Raw genomic sequence first — 19,064 nt, 5'->3', positions numbered from 1 at the left:
TCATCCTGGGGCTGGGACATGGGGAGGTGGATGGCGTGCTGGCTGCCACCAGGCAGGGCCTGGCCTGGTGTCAGTCCTGGGCTCTGCCTCTTTAAGAGAACCCTGGGGCCAAGATTTATTGGCTGCTGCAGCCCTGCTGCGTGTGTGGCTTTGGTATTTACAGGCCTGGGGAAGGCCGAAGTCTTCCTTCCCAGACTACACAGCTGAAGTGAGCTGGAGTTTGGGCAGAGAATGGCTGCCATTCATGCTGGAGTTTGCAGCAGGACTTGGTGTGTAGCCCAGGGGAGCAGACGGCCCTGTACTTATAATAGCCCAGTCCCAGGACGGAAATCCCACCCTGCTGGGTTCAGACAGGGAGGGGAAGAGAGGGGGCACTTGTCCCCTTCGTGTGCCTGGGCACCCATGCCAGCGGCCGGCTGGCGGGCAGGCAAGAGCTATTGCCTGAGGGTCTATCTTGTGGATGCAGGCACCAGAGATGCAGCAGTGAGCAGGGCAGGCAGGATGCACCCTCAGAAGCTGAGACCAGGAGCGAGATGCCAGAACCACAGCAAGTCACAGATTAAATAATGCAGAGGTCGCCCGTGCATGCTGGAGGTGTCCAGGGCAGACAGGGTGCCTTCGGCCAGGGCACCTCAGCTCTGAGTCTTCTGCTCACCTGGGAAGTGGAAGGAATGGCATCTACCTCATAGGGTTTTATAAGGCTGAAACAATGTAATTAATTAATGTAATTAAATTACGTAAATAAATTGTGTAATTAAATAATGCAGGCAAAAGGCCTGACATCGTATTCCATAATGCTTCTTCTTTTTGCCACCACCATGGCTGCTAATTGTTAGGGAAGGTAAACTAACCCTGCTTCTTAGCCGTGCGATGCTGTGGGTAGAGCACTGTGAAGACCTTGTATCAAATCTCGTCACTGCTCTTTCTGATGCTGGGGTGCAGCGCCCATGACTCAGGGCTGGAGGGCGCACTGGTGAGTGCCTGGTGATCACAGCCTGCTCAAAGCAACAGGAGCTACTGTGTATTGAGCCTTTGCATGTCGCCTGCCTTACCACATTTTAAATTTATTATTGTTAGCTTTTTAGCATGGAAAATGTATGCAAAAATGGAATAGTGAGGGGCACCCTTATTCTCACCATCCAGCTTCAATAATGATTGGCATCTGTTGTTGTTTTTTTTTTTTTTAGATTGAATTTTGCTCTTGTTGCCCAGGCTGGAGTGCAATGGCAAAATCTCAGCTCACTGCAACCTCTGCCTCCTGGGTTCAAGCAATTCTCCCGCCTCAGACTCCAGAGTAGCTGGGATTACAGGTGCTTGCCAACACATCTGGCTAATTTTTGTGTTTTTAGTCATGTTGGCCAGGCTGGTCTCGAACTTCTGACCTCAGGTGATCCACCTGCCTCGGCCTTCCAAAGTGCGGGGATTACAGGCGTGAGCCACCGTGCCTGACCACTTGTTGTTGTTTTTAAATCCATTCCTTCTGCGTTTCTTCTTTTTCTCCTCCTTCCCCCTCCTTTCTGTCTTCTTTTCTTCTTCACTTTATCATTCTCTGCTGGACTATTGAAAGCAAACCCCCAATGTTGCATCATTTCACCTGTAAATATCTCAGTAGGTATTGCTATTGAAGTATTTTAAAACTGAAACCAAAAATCTATTATCATACCTAAAAAAGTAACAATCATTTTTGATATCATCTAATAACCAGTCTGCACACCATCTCATTTAATCCTTCAAATAACCCCTTGGAATTAAAAATCGGATTGCTCCCATCTTTCACATGAAAATCGGAGTGAATGAGATCTTTAAGTTCCTTGCTCACAGTTCCCCCGGTTCACATGATAGCCACGCAATGCCTGCCTCCCCTGTTCCCTTCTTAATGCCTCTGACAAATATTTATTCTGCAGCCACTCTGCCCTAGCATTGTTGGAGGCACTCAGGATGCAGCAGTGAGTCATACTGCCGTGGAGTCTACATGCTTCATCCTTGGTCCTCAAAGTGTGGTCCAAGGGCCAGCAGCTTGGGCACCCCCTGGGAGCAAGTTAGACATGCAGAAACGCAGCCTCGGCCCAGTCCTGCTGAATTGGAATCTGTATTGTAATAAGATCCAAGAGATTTGTTGCTATGCACATTTAAGTTTGGGAAGCGCTGCTTAAGGCCACAGTTCTCAACCCCGGCTGCCCATTAGAATCTCCTGGGGTGCTTTTAAAAATACTCTGCCCGGGGCCCACCTGAAGCACCGATGGTGTTTACAAATTCTCCGTGCAGATGGGAGTGACAATTGCCTGTCCAGTATGACTGCTTTCAGGATAAATGAGCTAACTGAGATGAAATCTCTAGCACACTACCTAGCACACAGTAGATGCTAAATTAATGCTGTACATTTTTTCCCCTTTGCTGTTTCAACCCTGTTCCTAGGACCTCCCACAGAGCTGCGTTCTTGGGTGGTGTGTTACCCTTCTCTGATCCAGAGACATTCTTTGGCCACATGAGCTTCCAACTGGAGTGTTACTCTTTGCTGGGAAACCCCAGAACTGTAAACACGGGGCCTTTCCTTTGGAAATCAGGCTGCAAGACAGACATGAGCTTCTCCCCGTCATGACCTGGTTTGCCAAGTCGGGCTGAGAGCTGCAAACAAAAATAAATAAATAAGTGAAGGCTCAGCCGTGTGTGCAAAGAGTTTTGCTTTCACTGCAGCCGGATCCCAGGCCAGACGTTATCTCATCCGGCTTTCTCCCTCCAGGTGACGTGGCATGGGGCAGGTGCCACCAGACGAGGCTTAAGGGGCAGAGGCTGTGGCTTGAGTCACCAGGCAGGCAGGAGAGGGCTCTGACCTTGGACCCTGGGACAGAACAGCCTGGGCCTGGCCTGGCCACGCTCTGTGTCCTCAGGGATGGGAATGTTTTCATGCTGGTGGTGGGATTGGCAGAATCCCATGGTGGTGGGGTGGGCCTGTGTGAGGTCCCTGCTCTCCTCTCCTTCTGCAGACGGTCAGGATGCTCTCCATGTGGGGCTGTTTACAGGACTGTAAATGAGCCACAGCCCATGGGGAAGCTGGAGAGGAGTCAGAGGTCCTTCTATGAGAAACAGCCGGGGTCAGTTCTCCCGAGTAGCCAGAACTTCTGGCAGATTGTCCATTCGGCCGTTCATTTGGTGGGAGGCACCATTCCTCACTCTTTGGAAATGGGGAAACCGATGTCTCCTGAAAATCAGGAGGGGCTTACCAGGGTCACACAGGCTGCTCCGGAGCCACCAAGGCCTGAGCTCTCTCTGATAGGAAAGTCAGGGCCCAAACACTACCCGGGAAAGGTCCATGCATGCCGAGTGACACCCTTGTCCCCAGACAGTGGGTACTCTCAGGATGGGGGTGAAACGAAGCCAGCAGGCAAAGGAAGGGGAAGGGGCTTAGGCAAAACCAGGCTCTGGTCCAACTTTTGGGCTTTCTGGGATTTTGGGCGAGTTGCTTTACTTCCCAGTGTCCCTAATTTTCTCACGTTTTATGTGACGCACTGCCTCCAAGCTCACGGTGGGGTTTCAAGGAGTCTGAATAAGAAGGCAGATTGGGAAGAGCTGCCTGGTTCACAGGTGGATCCTGCAAGAGATGGTGAGTAGCCTGCACAGTGCACATGCGCCGTCACCACTCCTCACTGCCACGCTGACGGCAGACGTCACTAACTGATCACAGCTGCTCCTCTTACTCTGAGTGCGGACCTCAGCCCATCTCAGTCCACATTGCCCCAGGCAGCCATGTTCAGTGTAGCAGAGCTTAGGTTTAAGATGAAGCCTCTTCTATCCCTACATTGCCTGCTGAGAAGCTGTTGCTCTGGAGGGAGGGATCTCCCGGAAGGTCTGGAGCTTGGGTGAAAATGGAACAGGAAATCAGGAGGGGAGCGAGGGAGGAGACCCAGGCAAGGTAGAGGAATTTTAGTACCAAGTGGACCATGGGCAGTGTCTGCAGCACCTAAAAGCCCCTGGCTGTAGACAGGGTGTGCAGAGAACCTATCAGAAAGAGCAGGGACTTGGGCAGAAGGCCCAGTTGGCAGAGACACTGCCTTGCATCAGGGACTTGCCTCTGATCTTGGTCAATGTGCCCAAAGGTTCTGCGGTATCTGTCATGACCATCGTCACTTCTCATATAAGGGAGCTGAGGCTGAGGAATGTTGGAGTTGAGAGCATGCAGAGCTAGTGGTGGCAGCCACATTTGTCAGACCCTTAAACTTCCCTCTTCCATTCTGCCTCTCAGGCCTCAGGCCTCTCTCCTGAGCAGGGCTGGGGCCACCTGGTCCAGCACCAGCATTCAGGAGCAGGAAGGCCGGGTCCACGCCACATGTAGCAAGCGAGGCCATGCAGGGGGGCCTGGGCGGGAGGCTGAGGAGGGGGAGGTGGCCTTGCTGGCATTCCCGGGATGGAAAATAGCAGGGTTCAAATGGGGACTCCAGAGCCACTGGACTTGCCAATAGGTTTGGTTTGACCAGAAAAGATCTAAAACTGGGAGGTATGTGAAATTCTGCATTTCCAGCTTCTCTTGAGCATCAGATGCACTGCGGTCACTAGACCTGCATGGTCCGTCCTTCAGACAGTGACAGGAGCGGGGTAGAAGCTGGCTCACTGTATCCTTGCATTTCTGCTTTTCAATCCCTGGAGCATATGAGTTTGGAATCCTGGGACAGAGAGCAGCGCAGGGGTGGGAGTCCAGCTTTTCTCCTCTCCCTCCCGTAATGTAACCTCAGGTAACGCCCTGCCCCTCTGGGCCTCAGTTTGCCCATCTCTGACTGAAGCATATGGCCCCAGGAAGCCATGAGCATCAGGCTGCAGTCCGCAAAGCATCCGGATGGGCGTCACCCAGGAGCTTGTTGGAAGCACTGGATCGCAGGCCCCTGAATCATGCTTGTTACGTTTGCATACCCGCAACCCTTGATTTTCTTGCATGAACAACAACGTGGGTATCCTGTGACTCACCAAGTCAGCACTGAGGCCAGAGCCCGGTCTTGAAGCTAGCCTGGTTGTTACATCAAGAAGGATGAGCAGGAGAGGCCTGGCAAGGACACTGTCAGGGACGAAAGGGAAGCTTCCCATGTGAGCGACTGTGCAGGCTTGGGATGGCCACTGGGGGCCAGGGAAACCCGGCTAGCCCACCTGAAGCTTCCAGGCTGGGGCAGATGACCAGACACACAACACACAGAAGCACTCAGGACCACATCCTAGGAATGGGGCGAAAGGGGGATGGAGGCTGCAGGATGCCAGAGACAAGGGTGGTCAGGGTGGGCCTGGAGGCTGGACTCTCCTCTGGATGCAAACTATTTCTCTCCACTGCTCTGCAGGGGCAATCCCATGGCCTGTGGGCATTATCTCCAGGCCCATCACAGGCAGCAGGGGGCCACAATTAAATTTAAATGCTCATCCATTTTCCCCGTAAGCACTAGCATTTTCCATCCCTTTTATGGATTTCTGAGGAATGATAAAATGCAGCTGTTTTGGCTCCTGAGCCAATGAAATAATAAAAGGTGGCCTGAGTCTTCTCCAGGGAAATCAGCTGCTTACTTATTTATTTTGACTCCAAAACTTCTATTTAAGTCTCATAATGTACAAACGGCTTCCGAACCTGCCCCTCCATCATCCTGGCCCTCACCTCAACCCTTTTCTTGGTGACTTCTTTGCAGACAATCAGAAGCCTTCTAGAGATGTGACCTTGGCCGGTTTTTGTGCTTCCCTTTCGTCTTCTGAAAAACTCATGGGAATTTTAACCCCATTGCCATGCAGGCAGGCCCCGTGGCACCGGCAAATGAGATAGTGAAGGCCATGGCCCAGCATGATGCCTGGCACATAGCAGGTGCCCAGCAATGCTGCTTGCCTGCTTTTAGATTTCCTGGGGGTTAAAAATTTATATAAAGCAAACTGCCTGGCTGCTGTTCTTGCTGTGCCCCAGAAGTTGCTGTTTTCTTTGCCAGGAAAACAGGACTGGGCTTCACAGGTACAGAGTTTCTCAGGCCCATAGGTTCGTTTAGGTCTCACGGTAACCTGGAGACATTAGGAGATTCCACCACAGCCAGGTACAGTTGCTCACTCCTGTAATCCAAGCACTTTGGGAGGCTGAGCTGAGTGGATTACTTGAGATCAGGAGTTCAAGACCAGCCTGACCAATATGGCAAAACCTTGTCTCTACTAAAAAAAAAAAAAAAAAAAAAAACTAGCTGGGCGTCGGGGTGCATGCCTGTAATCCCAGCTACTCAGGAGGCTGAGTCAGGAGAATCACTTGAACCCAGGAAGCAGAGGTTGCAGTGAGTTGAGATCACACCACTGCACTCCCATCTGGGCAACAGAGCAAGATTCTGTCTCAAACAACAACAACAACAATGAGATTCCACCACAGAACGGTGACGCCCAGAGAGCCAGAGGGTCTCACTTCAGGTTATGTCGTAAGTGTGGGTTAGGATTAGAAACCAGAGCAGGGACCGTGGGCCAGGGCTCTGCCACCACACTGTTAGTCCTCTGGAGGGAGCTTGGCTTCAGAAGGCCTGGAAGCACTTGTTCAGTCTTTGCTTCCCGAAGCGGTTTTCTTCGTTTCACCAAGATCCGCTCTTTGACGCCAAAACCCTCAGAAGTATTCAGGAGAGCGGAGAGGCAGCTTTGAGTGCACATACCATCCTCCCGTATTTCCCCAACAGCCTCGCCCTCACCCCAGCTCCCTCCCACACCCTCACACTCAAGGGTGATGCGTTGCCTGCCCCTGCAGGTGTTTCAGACTCTATGGAGAGCATGTGGGATGGCTGAGCACCAGCTGTGGGTGGCACCCTCCAACCCAGACAGTTCTTGTGGCTCTGGTACTTGTCATCATCAGCTGCTCAGGCCAAAAACCTGTTTCTGAGTTTCTATTATGTGCCCAACACTAGAACTGCATGAGGTGGGCTGAATTATGTCCCCCCAAAAGATAGGCCTAACTCCTAACGCCCAGCACCTGTGAGTGAATTCTCCCTTATTTGGAAATTGGGGCTTTCCAGATGTAATGAAGTTCAGAATCTTGGAATGAGGTCATCCTAGATGTAGGGTGGGCCCTAATCCCCATGCCTGGTGTCCTTATAAGGAGAGAGAGCTTCAAGACACAGAGAGGCATGGGAAAGCCACGAGAAGATGGAGGGAGAGATTGGAAAGACGCGTCTATAAGCCAAGGGCCGCCAAGGATCACCAGCCACCGTCTGGTGGGAGAGAGAGCAGGAATTCTCCCAGGAGCCTCTGGAGGGAGTGGAGCCCTCTGCTTAGATTTTAAAATCTCGATTGTGGCCTTCTAGCTTCTAGAACTATGAGAGAATACATTTCTGCTCTTTTAAGCTACTAAGTTTGTGGTTGTTTGTTACAATGGCCCTAGAAAGTTAATACACCACATAAAGAATAAAAAGTATACAGAGACTCTCCAAGTGCTTGAGATGTTTACAGCGTGGCATATTTCCTCAGCCTTCTCCTTCCCACCTCCCACCTGCCTTTGACTTCAGATGTATTCAGAGATGTTTCCAGAGCTGAGTTTTGCACCACCCCTTCCAATATACGGGGAGAGAGGAGTTAGGGTGGGGAGGGCTGATTCCTCCAGCCCAAGGGGTGCTGGTCGCAGAGGCACAAAGCCTTCCCCTAGACTGAGATATCCAGGGGGACTTTCTGGCAGAGGCAGGTGGGTTTGGCTCCATTTAGTTGGCAAGGGGGAGCCCTGTATGAGTCTTCAACAGGGAGCAATGAGACACGCTGGGCAGTGTGCTGTGGTCGTGGATGTGGGTAGGACTGGGGGTGGGGTGCCAGGGCAGTACGTTGTGGGGAAGTGAGAAAGGCTCAGCTGGGCATGGTGGACTTGGGGAGCAGGACTAGAGGGAGACTCAGTTGGAAGATGTGGTGCAAAATGCTTTGTGACCAAAGCACAAAGGGTGGAGGGGGGAGCATGGGAGGGTGGGCATGGCTTCTGCACAGAGCCCAGGAGAACCCTTGTGATGCTCGAGGGTATCATTTCTTTGTGGTGGGGCTGAAGGAAAGGCTTGGTCTGCCAGGACCCTTCCCTGCCAGAAATATGCATAGATGGTCCCTCATATACCGTAAACATACATGCACACATGCAGAGACTCAGGTATAGGTGCACAACCACTGACACACACACACACATACACACACACAGAAATGCACAGACCAAGTGCCCAGCGACACGCACACACACACACACACACACACACACAGATAGGCACAGAGGCAAATACACAGAGGAGCACACATGTGTACAGAGGCACAGGCACCAACACACAGTCACACAGAGGAGCCGCGTCCCCGGTCCTCTCCTCCACCTCCCACTGCCGTTCACTCACTCTTCCCCCACCTCCACAGTCACCTCTGACACAAATGCACTTAGATTTCCCACTAACAGGAGGGTGGGGCCCAGTCCTAGCCAGGGGTGGTGAGGGAAAGACAAGAACAGAAGTCCCGGCACCCAGGGGGATTCCTGCCTCTCTGTCAAAGGCGATGCCAGAGCTGCACACACACATGGGCAGGCACCCACTGACACTCGAGGGCAGATACCCAGAGAGACTGAGCTCCAGACACAATAAACAGAGATTCCAGAGTCACACCATGATGCAGACAGAAAGACAGACAGGAAAAGATACTCAGGTACACACAGACATGCACAGAGATCCACACTCAAATACACAACATGCACATAGTACAGCACACACAGCCACAGACACACAGCATCACCCACTCCCAGATTCAAGAGACACATACATCCACATGCATACACACACCCCAGCATGCACACAGCTGCACAGTGACACCTACACTTAGACTCAAAGACACATACATCCACACACACACACCAGCATGCATGCAGACAGATGCATACACACCCCTGACAGAAAGAGATACACGCAGAGGGAGACACTTCAACGCCCAGACACATACACGCAAAAATACACAGACACACTGCCAGGTCGACGCAGAGGCAGAGCCAGGAAGACAAAGAGGCTTTGAGCGTGGCCGGTCTGCCCCCAGAACCCAGACATCCTGGCTTTGCAGTCCCCCTAGGAACTCTCCGAAACGCCGGGAGAAATTCCTGGGATATTAGCTAAATTTCAGACACAAACATTCCCGTCTCCCTCTCCAGATGTAATGCTCATGAAAGCTCGCACAGCCGCCCTCAGCTGCCCCCACCCCTGGCTCCTAGGAATGCTGCCTGTGGCCTCCAGGAAAGGGGTGGTCTCAAGAAGGGACCACACTGGGCAGGGAGCAGAGGGCTACTCTGGGGGGATCCCAGCACATGGGGAGGATCAGGCAGAGAAGGGGGCTCCTTGTTGCAGCATGGGGGCGGCGCCCAAAGCCGGGGCTGACCAAGCCCTGCAGAGCAGTGAGAGGGCTGGAGACTGAAGTCAGAAACCCTGAGTTGGAACACAGCGCCAGGCAAACAGGCATGGTTCATCGCAAGGATTCTTGCAAAGGAATGGGCCTTGCTCACCTCCCTGCCCACAGGGCCACCTGTCAGCAGTAGGCACATTCGGGGCCTTCTTACCACAGGGCTCCTGCACACTATTCCCTCTCCTCGAAGTGCTCTTCCCTCGACTCTGTCTCAACCTCAGACAACTGTCCCCACCCACTTAGGCCTCTTGTTATTTTCTCTTAAAACACCTCCTTCCTCTTCTTTTCCATAGCATATGTAGTTGCTTCTTGATTTGTTTCTGAGCTAGACCAGAAGTTCCATGAGGATAGAGACCCACTGTGACAGTCAGAGCTTAGCTAGTAGCAAGAGCTCAGCAAAGCCACACAGGCCATTTGAACACCCTTCAGATGTCAGTTTCCATATCTATGAAATGGGTTGAAACTGCATCTCTCTCAAAAGATTCTTATGAGAAGAAAATGAGGTGATGAACGTGGAAAGGGCTTTGGCAAACATCTCACCTTGCACGAGGGCTGTGCGGTCTTTTTCGATCCCTGATAAGGTTAGGGGGCAGGCTAGACTGAGACACAGACAGCACCCTGTAAGCATGTGCCGAGAAGTGCTTGGCTGCCTAAGAAGTATGTTTTTGGAAGTTCCATGAAGTGTTCTAATTGATGATTCCTGGAATTCCACTGTTAGTACCACAAATCTGTGTTAACTCAAACTCATTAGAGCATCAATGATTCACCATAAAGTCAAGAGGTGGCCAGCTAGACCTTGTCCTGAGACACAAATGGCCCAGAAATCTGGGTGTTTTCACATCCAGATCAGGTAAACAGCCATGTGTCTCAGCATCTGGGACAGCAGAGCCACAGAGGTGCACTGGCTCTGTGGGCCATCCTGGGATACGCTGAAATTCATACTCCCCATCTGCTACATCTACTAACCCATTCCATCTCTCTCTTCACATGGCCAGGAGGACGCTTTGGCTTCTCGCAGAGGACAGCAGCTGGCAGACAGTTTTGCCTCTTGTGAGAAGAGTGGCCATGGTGAGTTATTTAACATCTGTGAACTTCAGCTTCCTTCTGTATCCTCTACCCCACACTTCTTCCTTGAGAAGAAAGTGCCTCGGCATATGTGCAAATTCCTGAGTGTTCCTGCTAGCGGCACCTCAGCACATGGTGATTGTGAAGTTGACAATCCTCACCACCCCACCGCTGAAGTAGGGAGCTTCCAAAATGATGATGGCATGCAGGTTTGTTGCCCTCGGCAGAGGCTGTCGGGGTCTGAGATCCAGGCCTGCAAGTCTCCCAGCTCGGACAATGCCTGCTTTGCAAGAGGCAGCTTGTTATGCGGGAGATGTATGTCCTGTCGTAAAGTGTTTAATATTTTAGCTCCTAATTGCATTACCAGAGACAGACAGCTGTTTATCCTCATCACTCTCCCATCGTTGTCTTTGGCAGGACCCTCTGGGCTGCTCCAGGTGTTTCCTCGCCTCCTCTTCTGAAAATCCAGGGCGGCCATGCAGCCTCCTCCAGGCTGCTCGGTGTGGTCAGGCTGTGAGTGGTTCCAGCAGGCGGGGGCCTATGTTGGCGCCGCGGGGGACTGCCTCCTCCTATCTGCCCACAGCAGCCTTCCTGTTTATTAGGCATCGCCCCAGCAATCAACTCATCTGATCTTCATGGCAGCCCTGCAAGCTAGGAGCTGTTACTATTGACCCCATGATACAGAGGAGAGAATGATGCTGGGGAGGCTGTGCACTTCATTCATTCGTTCACTTATTCATTCATTCAGCAATCTTTTTTGCTAGGCGCAGCATTGTGGAAGGAACTTAGGGATGTTAAAAGGAATAAGATCCAGCCCGTCACCCTCAGGGATCCCACAGCCTGACACAGATGGAAGTTGATGGCGGAGCCTGTGCACCTCCAGGAGTTCTCACTGCTGGCCGAGGGTTGGTTTTAAGACATTGTCAACCTCAAGCCCAGACCTTGTGGATGGATTGCCCTCCATTTAAAGCCCTGGATTCTAATCTTTCTAGTTAAATTCTTGCCTACCCCAGCCTCCTCCCACCTTGCTTCACCGCACAAGCCACCCCAAGCCTCTTGCTTGACACCCACCCTACATGTGACTGCCCTGCTCCTTACTTTCCCTTCCAGCCACCTGTCCTCCCTGCTGCGACAACCTTGATGTTGTTGGGTGGTGGGCAGAGGACTCTTGTATCACGGCCCCTGCCCAGTCCCAGTGTAGACCAATCGTGGTAATTCTAATCCCTTTTGCCAGGTATTCCCCTAGGCTTCCTCCCAGCCAAGGGTGGCAGGTTCCAAGAAGAGTCAGTGAGAACCAGGGGAGGTTCTCTGGGACCTTAGGGGACAGTAGGAGGCAGACAGTTTCCTTTAGCCTTGCCTTTGCCCTTCATCCTGCCTGGACCTCAATTGCCCATGGATGAGATGCTTGGAGCTACAGCAGCCATCTTTTGACCACGTGGCAACAAAGGGCTAAAAGCCAGGTCCTGGAGGGAGACCAGGTGGAAATGAAAGCTGAGCCTGGGTGTCTGCTGGGGGTTGTTAGGCCTCATAAGGATGCAGGGTGGGGCACACTACTCTGGAGTTTCCATAGGCGAAGAGTACATGGCCTCCTGCCTCTGCACTACCTCTGGCCTCTGCTGCGTGCGCAGGATGCCTCCTGATAATACCTGAGCTGGGCCCTTGCGTCTTGCTGCACTGCCCTGGTTTTGCTTTGTGAGCTGCTTTTCCTTTTTTAAGGCCTGACCCAAAGCCGCTTTCCAAGAAGTTTCCTTTGACTTCATCTCAGCCCACGCTGACCACAGGGCTGGTCACCCACTCATCTGCATACCCACAGCACAGTGTGGACGGTCCTTTGTAACCCCTCCACACTGACTGGTGAGTCTCCATTTCCCTGGTCTGTCTGCAGACACCCTGGAAGGCTCTGGCCTGAAGAGGTGCCCATCGAGGTTTGAGTGAGGGAGCCGACCAAGAAGAGAATGCAGGAACCATCGCTGGCAATGTGAGCAGGGTCCTTCCCTGTGTCCTTACGTCACTGAATCCTCCCAGGGGCCCCATGAACCATGACTGATGCTGACCCCCATTTGCAGGTGAGGAAACTGAGGTGAGAGAGGAAAAGGAGGCCCAGTGCAAGGTCTTTCCAGGCTAGAGGGAAGCCCATGGGCCACATGGTCCACAGGTTGGCTCCAGCCCTGCCGCCCTGCCTGACCCCACGCCCCGTGGGGCCCCTTCCTGCTGTGGGCAAGGCTGCCTGCGATCAGGCCATTTGCAGGATGGTGGGTGGCAGAGCCAGGTGCTTGGCCCAGGGCAGCAAACAGACCTTGCTTGTCCTGGCACAGCTGCCCGGGGAAGGGTTCAGAGGCCATTTTATCCACACAGATGGGGCTGGGGCCCACCAAAAAAATAAGACCCAAGCAAGGCCTGCCGGGGGGATGAAGTCATGTGGAAAAACACTCAAGTCAGAACAAAACTGTCTTTCTGCAAACGACTTCATCATGTTGCCAGAAGCCTCGGATCACTCTGCCTCTCACCTCTTCCAGCCTGCCCACAGGAGTGGGGAAGACCAGTTCCTTGGGTCTGGTTACATCATTTAGGCAAAAATAAATGTTACAGAGACCCACCCAGGAGGTGCTGGGGAGCCAGTGGCTCTATCCTCCTCCATAGCCTTGGCCTCCTCTGACCCACCAGGCTGGGAAGGTCTGGAGAGCAGGCCTGGGCTCTCTCTAGCTCTGTGTGCCCAGGGCCTAGTGCAGAAACAGAACTCAGCTTCCTTTTATCAGAGACTGGCAAAATAAAATAAACTAAAAAGCACTCAGGGAATGCATACGTCCATCCATTCAACAAATTCTGCTCCTCCTGCCAGGCAGTGGAGGTGCTGTCATTGGAATTACACTCGTGGAAAGAGGAACTAGAAGATGGAAGGAGTGAAGGAGCAAATTCCTCACCAGGGTGACAAGGCACAGCAGAGCAGGATGCGGGCCCCAGAGAGGCGTGAAAAAGCTGAGTTCCATTTCTTACTCCAGTCAATGTTTCTACTCAACAGAATTGTCTCGGGCAGAGGATCCTGGCAACAGGGTGGGCACCTAAGGATTTAGGGAAAGCGCTCTAGGGCTCTGGCATTGATTGTCGTCTGCAGGAGACGGATGACATCAGTTACCGGAGTTCCTTGCTACAATGGAGATTTGGCCAAGGTGACGTGGGGCGTGTGGGAAGAGGCGCTGGGTGGGCTGGCTAAGGGGGAAGACCTCGGAGAAGAGCATACCGGGTGGTCCAGATGTGGGGAAGCTTTGGAGGTGACAGAGAGCTTGGACAAGGGCAAGCAATTCCTTATGTAGGGAGCACAGGAAGCTTGAAGCAAGTTGCAAGGGTTGGGGTTGTTGAGGCAGGCTGGGGGCAGGCGAAGGGAAGAGTGGGCTATGCTCTTTGGGGAACAGGGAGCTATTGGAGGGCTGAAGAATTCGAGTGTCCAGCTCAGGAGTGTGTTTCAGAAAAGCTGCTCCAGCCTGGAGGCAGTTTGTCTGTAACAAAGAGGTGTCCTAAGAGACCCTTGAATCACCTCGGGGTCTAGAAGCAGAGCAGTGGCAAAGGGGTTGAGGGCAAGAGGAAGGATAGATAGAAATGCCCACTCCTGAGGGGACTTGGAGATCTACTGCATGAGGGGCAAATGGAGTCTGAGGTTATGAGCTAAACTCTAAGGCAATAGCAAAGAAACTTAAAATAATGTGGCCTGAAGAAATGAAAGCCCGGGTACCTGGTCCCAGGCTGGTCCGGTAGCTCACAAACATCAGAGCCCCAGCTGCCTCTCAGCATTTTAGTCCTACCCCACCTTGAGCATGTGACCCAGAATGGCTGTTCCAACTCCCATGGTCACATCTGCCTGCCACCCACTAGAATGAAGGAAAAGAGGGAGGGGAGCACACCTAGGCATCTCAAAGATGTGACTTCGAATTCCACCCATCTCTGCTCACATCCCACCGGTAGGATGTAGAGGCCAGATCTTACACAGCTGTAAGGGATGCTGGGAACGGTAGGCTGCCGAGTGCCCAGCGAAACGTTTTTCTATTGTGGAACATGGAGGGGTGGAGCTATGGGGGACAGCCAGGGACGTTGTGCAAGCCCGATGGCCACTCTGAGCTTGATATTTCTCATTTACAAAACATATTTCATGAATAGTCACATTTCTTTTTTACCAATTAGATGTTAAATATGACCCCCTCTCTGTCAACCACACACTGTGTTTTCCTGGCAAGTAAGACGCCCCTAGTTGAGTCAGCTTTCCCAGCCACTGAAGGAGATGTTGGAAAACGTCCTCAACACGGACTTCACGGGGCTTGCAGAGTGCGCTCTCAGGGTCTGTGGATTCCATATAATTACATGCTCAATTTGGGGCATACGATTTTCTTGAGAGAGAGTTTATGGCTTTATGTTTACAGATTTAGTATACCGATTTATGAGGGGGCTTACCTTTAGGCGGATGACCCTTAAAAGTTGAAAACAGAATGAAGGAATTGCTCAAGGCCCTCAACACTGGTAGCCTACGATTCCTTTATGCCGACTTCGCAGGGTACATTTAGAAAGGAGGGCAGGGAAGAGAAAACGGCAATTGAAGGGCTGTGGGTGGTTGGATAACACGGCTTCGCTTCATCTGACAGCTCCCCTGGATATGGGTGTGGCCCGCCGTCACCAGGCCTTCCCCTGAGTCCCTGCCCTGGCTGAGCTGGAATTTGGCTGGGGGCATGGCTGGCACACTCTGCCTCATGTCTCCCCTGCAGTCCCCAAAGCTCCCCGCCAGAAGCCAGTTAGGATTTCAGAGACACAAGTGAGCTGCTGTGTTTGGCCTGCCAGGTGAAAAGAACAGAGCCTGCATTAAGCAGACGCTCCTCTCGTATCGGCTTCCCTCGCCCGCGATGTCTCCAACTGGGAGCAAACCTGTCTCCCTCTCTGGAGCCAGGGATTTGATATTGTCGTGAATGGAGGTTTTCATCCCCTAGCTAGTCGTCTGCCCTCCATGGCGCCTGCTGTCAATGCCAGGCTTGGCATGGAAGGCCCCAGCTGCGGGAGGAGTGGGTGGACAGGGAAGGGTTGGGCTCAGTGGCTCCCCCACCATCCAGGTTTAGTGAAGGCAGGAGAGGCATCAAGGCCCAGGAGAAGGAGCGAGAAGGTGGGCCCTCCAGAGCGATCACCCGCAGGAGGGGCTCTGATGGACAGGGGATTTGTGCTAAGTGGGAATTTCCCAGTAGCCCACAGATGAGGAGGACACTTGAGAGCAGACTCGCCGTCTGCAGTAAAGATGGTACCGAATAAAGCTGGAAACAAGGATTTTACCGAGAGGGGAATGGGACAAGGGAACAGCAATATGGCGCCAAGCAACTGGGAGCCGGGATGAGCGTCTCAGAACGTGGAGTACCGGTGAGCGAGAGGAGCCAGCCTGGAAGCAGAGAGATGAGCCCCGGGTACCGCCTGGGAGCCTAGTTGGGAGTAAAGGAAAGCTGGAGAAGGGCAGGGATGGGTGGCAGTGGAACCCCTGGACTGGGGTTCTGGCGGCGGTAAGTGGCACCTTCAGCCCGAAATAGTTGGGCTAGCCACAGAGGCCAGGGCTGGGAGGTAGCGGGGGTGGCCCCATGGCAGGCCAGGGAACCCTTACCCAGGCAGGGCACCTTGTTCTCACAGCCTTTGACTGTGACTGCAGGTGTGGGACCAAGGTCAGTGGCCAAAGAAAAACAAAGGGGAAGAAGGGAAGAGCTACGATTTCTAAGAACAGCGCCTGCAGGCCCCGCAGCCTGGCTGAGAATCACTGGCATTTTCTGGTCAAGGCCTCTAAAGCCTACGTGTTAGGGTCAACTCTTATAAATGCCACCAGGCTGAGGACAATTTCACAGCAGCACCGCTCACCAGGACTCCATGCGGTGCTGGTCCCTGGGCTGGGCATGCTGGAGACAGAGATGAGTAAAACCCTTTCTCTGGCCTCAGAAAGCTCGCAGTCTGCTCAGGATGGAATCGGTATTTGGTGAGAGCTTCCTGGAGGTCAGGCTCACTGCTGCTGGGGGCCTGCCATATATCCCTCAAGTCCCATCCTCATAACACTCCTGGGAGGGGCTGGATGCCCCACTGGAGGAAACATAGGCCCAGAGATGCTAGGTAACCTGCTCCAGGCCACACAGCTAGGTCTTGTGGGAATACATTTTGATTTCCCATTCTGTCTGACTCAATGCTTGCCTGTTTCTTAGGGAAGAGCCCCACTTTTCTCTTTGGGACGGCTGGTGTGGAAGGTCACTGGGGTGACTTGAAGCCTGAGGGCGGGCCTGGCCACAGACCCTTCAAATGGTTGCTAAGGCACGTGCCACTCAGGAGCTCCTGGTAGATGAGCAGAAGACAAAAGGAGCCTCCACCAGACGGCCACCTGTGCAGGTCCAGATGCCAAGCTCCAGGGAACATTTGAAGGCAACTGGATCAGTCACTGCCCTGTCCTCAGGGAGCTCACAGGCCAGTGGGAAACCGATGACCAGTGTGTTCAGACCTACTCCACAGACACCGAGCCAGGCACATCTCTGCCGTGGCCATTGCAGGGTGACTGAGGTGAGAACCGGGACTTCCCAGAACCTCAGTTTCTTTATCTGTAAAATGCAATACTAGAACCTAACTCATCCCACTGCTGCAAGAACTATGAAGCACAATGTGCGTGAGGCACAAGGCCCAACGCAAAGCGGGAGCTCGACAGTAATAGTGATCGTGACTCTTATGACCACTCCAGCCAGAGTTCAGCAGCAGAGGGAGTAGCACAGTGTGAGGTGTGAGGAGGGCACCAAGAGCAGGCTATCAGGATTCACGGGTGGACGGGGCGGGGATGGGGCATGGAAAAGCCTCAGGAGGCTCCTATTCATTCATCCTTTCTTCCCTTCCTTCTTCTCTCCCTCCCTCCCTCCCTCTCTCCCTCTCTCTCCTTCCTTCCCTCTTTGCCTCCTCTCTCCTTCCCTTCCCTTCCTTCCTACCTTCCCTCCTTCCCTCCCTTCTTCCTTCCTTCCTTTCTCCTTTTCTCTTTCTTTCTTTTTGAGACGGGGTCTTCAAGGTCTTGCTGTGTTGCCCAGACTGGAGTGCAGTGGTGCAATCAAAGCTCACTGCAACCTAGACCTCCTGGGCTCAATCCATCCTCTTCGCCTCCCCAGTAGCTGGGACTACAGGCATACACCATCACACCTCGTTAATTTTTGTATTTTTGTTAGAGACAGGGTTTCACCATGTTGCCCAGGGTGGTCTCGAACTCCTAGGCTCATGCAATTCTCCAGCCTTGACCTCCCAAAGTGCTGGGATTACAGGTGTGAGCCCCCACACCCAGCCCCTTTTCCACTGTTTATCTTTCTAATGCCCTTGTTTGGGGCCTTTTACATTTATTCCAGGACACGCAGACAGTACCCAGTGACTCTCTGTGGAATTAGTGAACCAAGGAATGATGTCTCCTGCTCCAGTGCTCCAGAGTTTCAGATGTGGCCTTGTTTCCTCCCCATCCTGGCTGCTCTGGCTTAGAGTACTTGGGTGGCAGGCTCGCTGCCAGTGGTGGGGAGCAGCCCCTGCGCCGCACGTGTCCAGCCTTGAGGTCCCGGAGCAAGCACTTCATGCTCCAAGCCACCTTCTAGAGAGATGGGAGAAAGAACGGGGAAGCTAGAGAGCTTCTACCGCCACCTGAGTCCCTGTGGGTGGAGAGAGCAGCTGGAGAGGCAGAGTGCAAGGGGCTGGCATGGCTCTGCAGCTCTGGAGACATGGGACAGGCCGCTTGCCTCTGTGGCAGAGCTTACCCCCTTGGTCTTTTCAGCAGTTTGTCTTATGTCTAAAGCTTCCTGGGCCTGCAGCACAGGGTGCCAGTTTTGCCTAGGGGAGCAGCCAACCCTCTACCAATGAGGTTAGAATTGGTTGGTGTGCACCCCATTCCTCAGTGGACCAGCCTTGCAGACGGCCCTGAAAGCGAGTGAAATGTGCAAATGACCTGTTTACGATACATCCTTTATTTGCTTGTCATCGTTCACTGTCTTGATACTGGTGTTCCCCCAGTGCCTCCACGGCCTCCTGCCTCCTGTATTCCTGGCTGCCTAGCCCTCACCCTGAGCCTGGGGAGAAGTCAGGACCTTTCACTTGCCACCCTGGATTATGCGGTAACCTTCTGTCCCCAGGATTCAGCATTTTGCCTCACAGGAGGACCAAGAACTGAGGGGAAAAAGTAAATAAATAGCTTCGGGCTGGCTTCAGGAAGAGTGGCAGGGAGCTCCCTTCAGCCTCCTGTGAAATGGGTATGCTGGCTTTATATTTCAAGAGAACACTGTAGGGGAACAGGGAAAAAGGCTGACTCATCAGTTCTTAATGGTACTAACACCCAGCCTCTGTGAGCCCTCCCGGGCCGTCGTCGAGGGGTGATTTGCTTTTCAGGGCTCTGACATCAGAGGCCTCCTCTCTGCTGGAGTGTGTCATGCTCTAGCTCTTCCTAGGAAAACCGCCTAACGCTGTGGCAAAAGAGAGGTAATAAAATATTCATTTGCCAAGGCTAGAGGGTGGAAGCTATCGAATCCTCCAGGAGAAGGCGTCCTAAATTAAAGACACGCACAGACCCAGATGGAAGCACATGCCCACACAGCAGGCATTCTCAGGCGCACAGCCTCCCG

General features: G+C 52.9%; 1 long non-coding RNA gene across 3 annotated transcripts in view; it reads left to right on the top strand.

Annotated features, from left to right (window-relative positions):
• The window catches only part of LOC141580601 (uncharacterized), a 290,797-nt gene extending 273,602 nt beyond the window's left edge, over window positions 1-17,195 (top strand). For 2 of the 3 annotated variants that reach the window (XR_012512852.1, XR_012512851.1), the window contains exons 3-5: window positions 10,371-10,443; window positions 11,205-11,345; window positions 12,326-17,195. This is a non-coding gene — a long non-coding RNA (uncharacterized LOC141580601). The remainder of the gene's footprint in view (window positions 1-10,370; window positions 10,444-11,204; window positions 11,346-12,325) is intronic. The other variant, XR_012512853.1, reaches the window with a different exon arrangement.
• The last annotated feature ends 1,869 nt before the right edge of the window (window positions 17,196-19,064 follow it).

The sequence above is a fragment of the Saimiri boliviensis genome, chromosome 12 (genome assembly GCF_048565385.1).
Source record: "Saimiri boliviensis isolate mSaiBol1 chromosome 12, mSaiBol1.pri, whole genome shotgun sequence".
In the NCBI taxonomy this organism is placed as follows: Eukaryota; Metazoa; Chordata; class Mammalia; order Primates; family Cebidae; genus Saimiri; species Saimiri boliviensis.
This window is presented reverse-complemented; position numbering and strand designations above follow the sequence as displayed.